This window comes from Schistocerca americana, chromosome 11 (assembly GCF_021461395.2).
Source record: "Schistocerca americana isolate TAMUIC-IGC-003095 chromosome 11, iqSchAmer2.1, whole genome shotgun sequence".
NCBI lineage: Eukaryota > Metazoa > Arthropoda > Insecta > Orthoptera > Acrididae > Schistocerca > Schistocerca americana.
Genome location: NC_060129.1, coordinates 96,160,566 through 96,168,687, shown reverse-complemented (window position 1 = coordinate 96,168,687; position 8,122 = coordinate 96,160,566). Strand labels below are relative to the sequence as shown.

Genomic DNA, 8,122 nt, shown 5'->3' with positions numbered 1-8,122 from the left:
TTTATAATCTCTTGTAAATGATAGCTGGTGGCTGGCAGGCATACTACTCCTCTCAACCTCTCGCTTCAGACCTGCTACCGACTCGCTTCACTTTTCGCTCACTACTGACTTCCTACGAACGCTAAAGTGCGGTCTCTCCTGCCAACAATGCTTTCTGGTGCAGACAATCCCTGTTACCTCTACAAAATGTATCAATGCGCGGTCTTTCCTGCTCTTTTCTTAAAATGTATCCATACGCGGTTTCTCCCGCCCTTTTTAATATTATATCAACAATACTTTGATGCAGATATTCCCTGCTACCACAATTATTTCCAACATGACAAATATTAATTATACCTACTTAATCCTATTAATAAAATATAAACATATTTCACAAACTGTGATTTGACAATAGACAATAGAAATATACACGTCTTACAATGTTTCAAAAATCGATTTTTTTTTAATTTTTTGTGTCCTATCGCAAACAGACGATGGGTTGGGGGGAGGGTCGATGCCACTATCAAGTATTTGCTCCAGTTGTGAAATATCGTCGACCTGGGTCTGGCAAACAAAAAGAAGAAATGAGTGCAGTACAAGACGAATGAGCCGCTACGTCCTTGCAGCTCTCGTCATGTTGCTAGGCTGCGAACTGGAACTGCCTCTCCGGTGCACTGCGCACGCGTCCGCCTTATCGGAGTGACGTAGGAAGAAGTCGATTTAAGGAAGGCGAGGCGCCCCATATCGCTAGCGAACCACTGCCCCAGGCCGCTAACAGTCGTTATCAACGTTTGTTTATTTTTTCGTGAGAAGTAATTACCCACCAGTGCAGTTGAGCAACAGACAAACAGCGTAACTGTGGCCCAATGATTTGTTGACTGTTCTTCCAAGAACGGGTCTGCGGAGGAGGAAAAGGATGTACAAAGGACTTCTGTTTGCATAATTTATGAAATGTTCAATGCACAGGTTCACGTAAAATTACTTCACCGTTTTACTTATCCATGCTGTCTCTGAAAGAATAATCCGATTTGGCAAGTCTACATTTCTGAATACTGACCCTATGACTTACCTTAGAAGGTAGGTCAAGGACAGACAAATCTACGTTTCTAACATTTGTAGACTTAGAGAAAGTTTTAGACAGTGTTGCTGGAATTGTCTCCTTCAAATTTTGAAGGTGGCAGAGGCCAAATACAGGGAGCGAAAGGCTATTTTCAATTTTTACAGAAAGCAGATGGCAGTTATAAGAGTTAAGGGGCATAAAAGGAAAGCAATAGTTTGGGAAGGGAGTGAGACAGGGTTGTAGCCTGTCCCTGATGTTATTCAATCTGTATATTGAGCAAGTAGTAAAGGAGAGAAAAGAGAAATTTGGAGTTGGAATTAAAATTCATGGAGCAGAGATAAAAACTTTGCGGTTTGCCAATGACATTGCAATTCTGTCAGAGACAGTAAAGGACATGGAAGAGTAGTTTAACGGAATGGACAGTGTCTTGAAAGGAGGAAAAGCAAAACGAGGATAATTGAATGTTGCCGAATTGAATCAGATGATGTTGAGGGAATTAGACTAGGAATGAGACACAAAGTACTAGATGTGTATTGCTATTTGGGAAGTAAAATAACTCATGATGGTAGAAGTCGAGAGTATGTAAAATGTAGACTGCCTGTGGCAAGGAAAGCGTTTCTGAAGAAGAGAAATTTGTTAACATCGATTATAGATTTAAGCGTCAGGAAGTCTTTTATGAAAGTGTTTATGTGGAGTGTAGCCATATATGGTAGTGAAACATGGGCGATAATTAGTTTAGAGATGGAGAGAATAGAAGCTTTGGAAATGTGGTGCTACAGGAGAATGCTGAAGATTAGATGGGTAGATCAATTAAACTAATGAGGAGGTACTGAAGGCAATTGGGAATTTGTGGCACAACTTGACTAGAAGAAGAGATCGGTCGGTAGGACGTGTTCTGAGGCATCAAGGGATCACCAGTTTAATGTTGGAGGGCAGCGTGGAGGGCAAAAATCATAGAGGATAACCAAGACATGAATACACTAAACAGATTCATAAGGATGTATTTTGCAGTTGTTACTTGAAGAAGCTTGTGCAGTATAGAGCAGAATGGAGGGCTGCATCCAACCAGTCTCTGAAGACCACAACAAGAACAACATTTTTGTAACTAATATACATATACGAGGGTCATTCAATAAGTAATGCCCCACGTTATTTGTCTCAGAACATATTTACTGTTTAGAGTCAGAATTAGGTGACAATATACATCAACATGTGTTGTCCATGTCCTATGTTTCTACGTAGACTCCATGACGATCAATGGCCTTACGCCAATGTTGTGGAAGTGCATTTATTCCCTGTAGGCGTAGTCCTTTTTTCACTGCATCACTGACACTCTCGTCGTCTTCGAAGTGTGTTCCCCATAGAGAATCTTCAAGTGGCCCAAAGAGAAGGAAGGCCGAGGTTACCACGCCTGGACTGTAGTACGGATGATGAAGTGATGTCCCACCTAAGTTGCCCATATGTTCACGTGTTCTCTGCTTTTTGTGCGAGTGTGCATTATTGTGTTGGAGCAATATTTCTGCCGGATTCTTGTCTGATCGAACACGTCGGAAACGGATCTTGAGTTTGTTCAGAGTCTTTACGTATGCCTCTGAATTAATGATTGACCGTCTAGGCATCACATCCATGAGAATGACGTCATTACAATCCCAGAAGACTGTCACCATGACTTTTCTGGCAGAGGGCATTGTCCTGAATTTCTTCTTTTGTGATGAACGAGGACGATGCCACTCCATGGACTGCCTTTTTGTTTCAGGTGCAAAGTGGCGCACCCAGCCTTCGTCCGCAGTAACGATCCGTGACAGAAAGGCCTCTCTGTCGGTCTCAAAACGCTCCAACAATTCAGATGAAAAGACCTTGCTTTGAATCTTGTGGTCCGCTGTGAGCACTCGTGGAACTCATCGTGAGCGCCTCTTTCAATATCCCAGAGTCTCGATCACTGCAGACGCACTTCCATTGCTGACCGACAACTGTAGAGCCAATTGTCGAGTTGTGATGCGCGGGTCGGCACGAATAATGGCATCCGCACTATTCAGCATGTCCGGAGAAGTGGCTGTGGCAGGGCGTCCCGAGCGTGGCTGACCATGGAGCTCTGTTTTTGCATTTCCTGAGGCTGTAACCTTCTTTATCCACCGCCCAACTATACACCTATCAACTTCAGAATCGCCATACACTGCACACAAACACTTATGGATGTTCACAACGGTTTCTTTTTCTGCACACAATAATTCAATAAAAGCATGCCACTTGTAACGTGAATCGTATGTAGACACCATTTAGACACTGTACTAAGGCTGTGACATCTTCTCAACTTCGTCGGCACACAGAACAAAAATAAAATGTGGTGCAGCAACAAGGACGTTTGTTTATGTATATGAATGGCTTTTTAAAAAAATGTGGGGCATCACTTACTGAACAACACTGTTACAATGAATATTCTTTTTTAATTAACGGCAAACCCAGAATGTCTTTTTTTCATACCTTTTCATAGGTGTTCATTTTACACCCTTTAAGTGAATGGCATATGTCAATCTGGTATTCAAATTGTTCCACACTACAGCGAGCAAGTCATGAGTTTCGGCTTCCACAGCTGGTGTTAGGCGATGTCTCAGCTCATTCATTGATGTTGATAACCGAGGCACATAGAGTCTTTTATAAACCCCCACAAGAAATATCACATACAATCAAGTTCGGTGACCATGTAGGGCCGTAATGTAGGGGTGAATCATACGGTCCATCGCTACCAATCCATCGTTCGGTGATTCTTTGATTTAAAAATCCCCCCACTTCAAGACGCCAGCGTGGCAGTGCCCCATCCTGTTGGTAAATGAAGTCGTCTGAATGTGGGGCACGGAACAACCACATGAAGTTGTACAACATGGCAGGAATCCTCCAAAATTTGATGTGTTTTGTGTAGTTTCACAGGAAAAGTTGTACAGTACATTTTTCTTTGCCGAGAACACTGTTCACTGAAGCACATATCTCGATATGCTTCAGAACTTCCTTTTCCCAGAGTTTGAGACTGTTGAAGATGAAGGAGAGGGATGTTAGAAGTCACTGTGGGAGTTTTTATTATTTCTTTTCATTGGTGGAAACCGGAGAGCCTATCAGAAGTAGATAACAGCCATGTCTACAGGTATATAAGAAACAATGTTTTCTGATTCAGCAGTAAACAAAAATACCCTGAAGAAGGTGTGGCTTACAACAGGAAAGGAAACGTGGGTAGTTTTATATATATTGACAATGCGGTCGCAAACCTACAAAAATGTTGTTGAAACCTAAGTTTATAAATGTACCTGAGTACAGGCCTACGTGAAAGGTGGAATTACGACTGCACTGAGTTTGTAATGGAGGTGGATTGAACACGTAGCTTGGCAAACAGATGGCGGATAAGCAAATGAATATAACGGGGAAAAAATCTTGAGGACACCATTACAGAAAGACTAGGAGAAGTAGGAGGAGGTGTGATAAGAGATACTATACTGGGATAACAATTTCACAGATCTGTGGAAGTCCTAAACTCGAAACAATGAACCTAGCGTAGACCTACATTACTTCTGAATTATTGAGGCGCGTGGGAGCCAGATATGACCAAATTATTCCACGTGGTGAGCAGGACAAATGAGACAGGTTAAATATCCTCAGACATCGGAAATAATGCAATAAATGCAATACTAAAGAAAGCAGTTGATGGTGTGAATACTATGGAACCATCAGCATGGCTGTAGGATATGACATTAATTATCTTCTGAAGAGAAGGCCACCTCGGGAAATATCACTCTGGAGTCCTGAGAAATGCTGGAAAACGTAACTTCAGTAGAGGCAGCCAATCGATTTGAAAGTGCCGGCTGTTTTGTATGCAACGAGCACAAGACGGTAGGCCGATGTCGGGACGTGATAAATTGGCAAAAAGATCCTATCGTGTTTGTACTTGCCTCTGTCCGTACGTTGTCTGAAGCTGGTTCATTTGTACATAGGTATCAAAAAGGAATGGTACATTACACGCAGCCACGCATTGCGGTGCAAGGACAGTGATCGTAACAAGGTCCTAACTGACAGCGACGCAATAAGAGGGCCACACGTTGTCAAAGCTGACAGGAGTTGCTATTGTCAGTTAATACGCACCATTCTCAAAAAGTTTCCCAGAGAACATAGAGAAGCGGACTGCACAGAGAGCACACTTGGAATTTGACACTTCGCGGTAATGACGTTTCCCACAGCCGCACTCACGACTGTACACCTCCTGTGGGCCAGCGACCACAGCGAATGGGCAGCAGCTGCCTGGCGCCGTGCAGTGTGCTCAGGCGTCTCGCCGTTTGGCCTCTTGTCAAACAATGCGTAATGTCCACCGACGGCGCAATGTGTGGAGGATGCAGAAGAGAGGGCAACACTGCGTTGGAATAAACACCGTGGTTTTTGTTCACATTAAAAAGCATTACTGGGCCCGCGATATACACACATAAAGAAAAAAAAAATTGTGTCTCCTCGGTTCTGAGAGTTCCGGAACGTGTACCGAAAATTGGGATATAGATCAACATACACATCATTTCTGCCCTTTTTATTGCTCGTTAAAACCACATATTGCATGTTGTACCACCATACGGCGAGACCTTCAGGAGGTGGTGGTCAAGATTGCTGTACACACAGTACTACTAATACGCAGTAGCACGTCCTCTTGCGTTGATGCATGCCTGTATTCGTCTTGGCATACTATCCACAAGATCAAGGCACTGTTGGTCCAGATTGCTTCACTCCTCAACGGAGATTTGGCGTAGATCCCTCAGAGTAGTTAGTAGGTCATGTCGTCTATAAACAGCTTTTCAATCCATCCCAGGCATGTTCGATAGGGCTCAGGTCTGGAGAACATGCTGACCACTCCAATCGAGAGAAGTCGTTATCCTGAAGGAAGTCATTCAGAAGATGAATGCCTCACCCGTATGTAGCCGATATGGTTGTGCTATCTGTCGGAGGATGGCATTCACGTATTGTACAGCCATTACGGCTCCTTCCATGACCGCCAGTGGTGTACGTCAGCCCCACATAATCCCACCCCAAAGCAGTAGTGACCCTCCAGCTTGCTGCACTCTCTGGACAGTGTATCTATCGCGTTCATTCTCACGGGGTTGCCTCCAAACACGTCTCTTACAGTTGTCTGATTAATGGCATATACGACACTCATCGGGGAAGAGAAGGTGATGCCAGTCCAGAGCGGTCCATTCAGCTAGTTGTTGGGCCCATCTGAAACGCGCTGCATGGCGTCGTGGTTACAAAGATGGACCTCGCCAAGGACATCAGGAGTCAAGTTGCCCATCATGCCGCCTAACGCGACGTCCTGTGGCTGCACGAAAAGCATGTTCAACATGGTGGCGCTACTGTCAGGGTACCTCCGAGCCAAACTCCGAAAATAGCGGTAATCCACTGCAGTAGCACTCCTTCGGCGGCCTGAGTGAGGCATGTCATCGACAGTTCCTATCTCTCTCTGTATCTCCTCCATGTCCGAACAAGATGTATGGACACTTCTCTTGTTGAGAGCCCTTGCTGGTACAAAGTAACAATCCACACGCGATCGAAACCTGGTATTGGCCGTCTAGGCATGGTTTAACTACATACAAAACGAGCTGTATACCTCCTTCCTGGAGGAATGACTGGAACTGATCGGCTGTCGGACGCGTCCATCTATTAGGCGCTCGTCATTCATGGTTGTTTACATCTTTGTGTGGGTTTAGTGACAGCACTGAACAGTCCTGTTTTCAGGAGTTATGGGAACTGGGCTGATGCAAAATTGTCTTTGATGTGTGGAGTAGGATGTAGAATCCCAAAGCACCACACAACAATCTCTAGCGTGAAATGCATCCTCCAGAGACAGCACACAGAACGCTCGCCGAATTGCGCCGTTACAGCATTCAACACTAATGGCGGTGATGTTTTGAGTTTATATTTCATACCATTCCTTGATACCATTTCTTCGGGTTATTGGGGGAAACCACATTAAGATGTTGTTTGACAGATTTTTTGGGATTTTGTTTTGGGTGCAAGGAATTAATTACAATTTAATCAAGTTTTGACAATTTTCATTCATGTTTCGAATAGTTTCTGTGAATTTTTGAATTATTTCAGCCAAAAATAACAAAGTTATGCTGTGATGTCCGCTGAAGGTTGTGAGTAGTGAAGTGTGTGTAGCACAGCCATTCCGATTTTCATATGAAATCAAAAAGGTTTTGATTTTACATTAATAACTTATTTCTAAGAATATGAACCTCAACGCAAGTGAAAATAATGAAAATTAAAATGTCTGCAGGCGTTGGAACAATTTACCTCGATTTTCACTATTTTTTCTCTAATTATGCAAAGAAAAATACCCTTAAAATATGATACCATCTCACGAATTGTTTCATATAATTTATGAACTTAGTGTTGACGACAAGTGCGAGGCGCCTCCTGAGAGGGAACAATTTTCTGTCCGGCGTGCGTATCTCGGAGAAGGAGAGAGAAAGGCAACGGAAATGAACACCTCCTGCTGGCAAAGTACGTCGCAGTGAGAATGGAGCGGACTGAGCCTGGGAATGAGCAGCATCTGATGTGGCGCACAGGGCTTTTTACTAGTAAGCGATTCCAGCCACTGTGTTGCGCGATCGCTTATCTCAGTCTCTGCAATTTCAGTGTTCATGCAGTGATTGGAAGGAGCGACCGTATTTCCGGTGTAACATTTTAGAAAGACCGAGTGCACCATCTTCCATTACGGTGCCAGTATGGCCACCGGATGACACAATACTTGACTTGAATTCACTCACTGGGTTTGCGTAAGAGCAAGATATCTTAGTGCTTCGGCTAAGATCAGATGGCAGAAGTACTTCGAACGTCAGACCTATGCAAGAGTTATCGTTGTCGGTACGTAGGGGGAAGGGGGAAGGAGTGGGGGAGGGAGGGGGTCTCGCGGAAAACTGCGGACGGAGTGCGTGGGAGGCGGCAGCGCAGTCCAGGACAAGAGGCGAGTCTCGCTGCCGACCACCACAGCTCTGGCTGCCGCGGCGCCCGACGTGTCTGGTGAGTCTCCACGTACTCCTTCCATCAACATACGGTAGG

At 44.3% G+C, this 8,122-nt stretch overlaps 1 protein-coding gene across 2 annotated transcripts in view; it reads left to right on the top strand.

Annotated features, from left to right (window-relative positions):
* Window positions 1–8,020: 8,020 nt before the first annotated feature.
* Window positions 8,021–8,122, top strand: part of LOC124554173 (speckle-type POZ protein-like B) — a 50,365-nt gene continuing 50,263 nt past the window's right edge. For both annotated transcript variants that reach the window (XM_047128244.1, XM_047128243.1), the window contains exon 1: window positions 8,021–8,083. The gene's annotated coding sequence lies outside the window, so the exon portion shown is untranslated. The remainder of the gene's footprint in view (window positions 8,084–8,122) is intronic.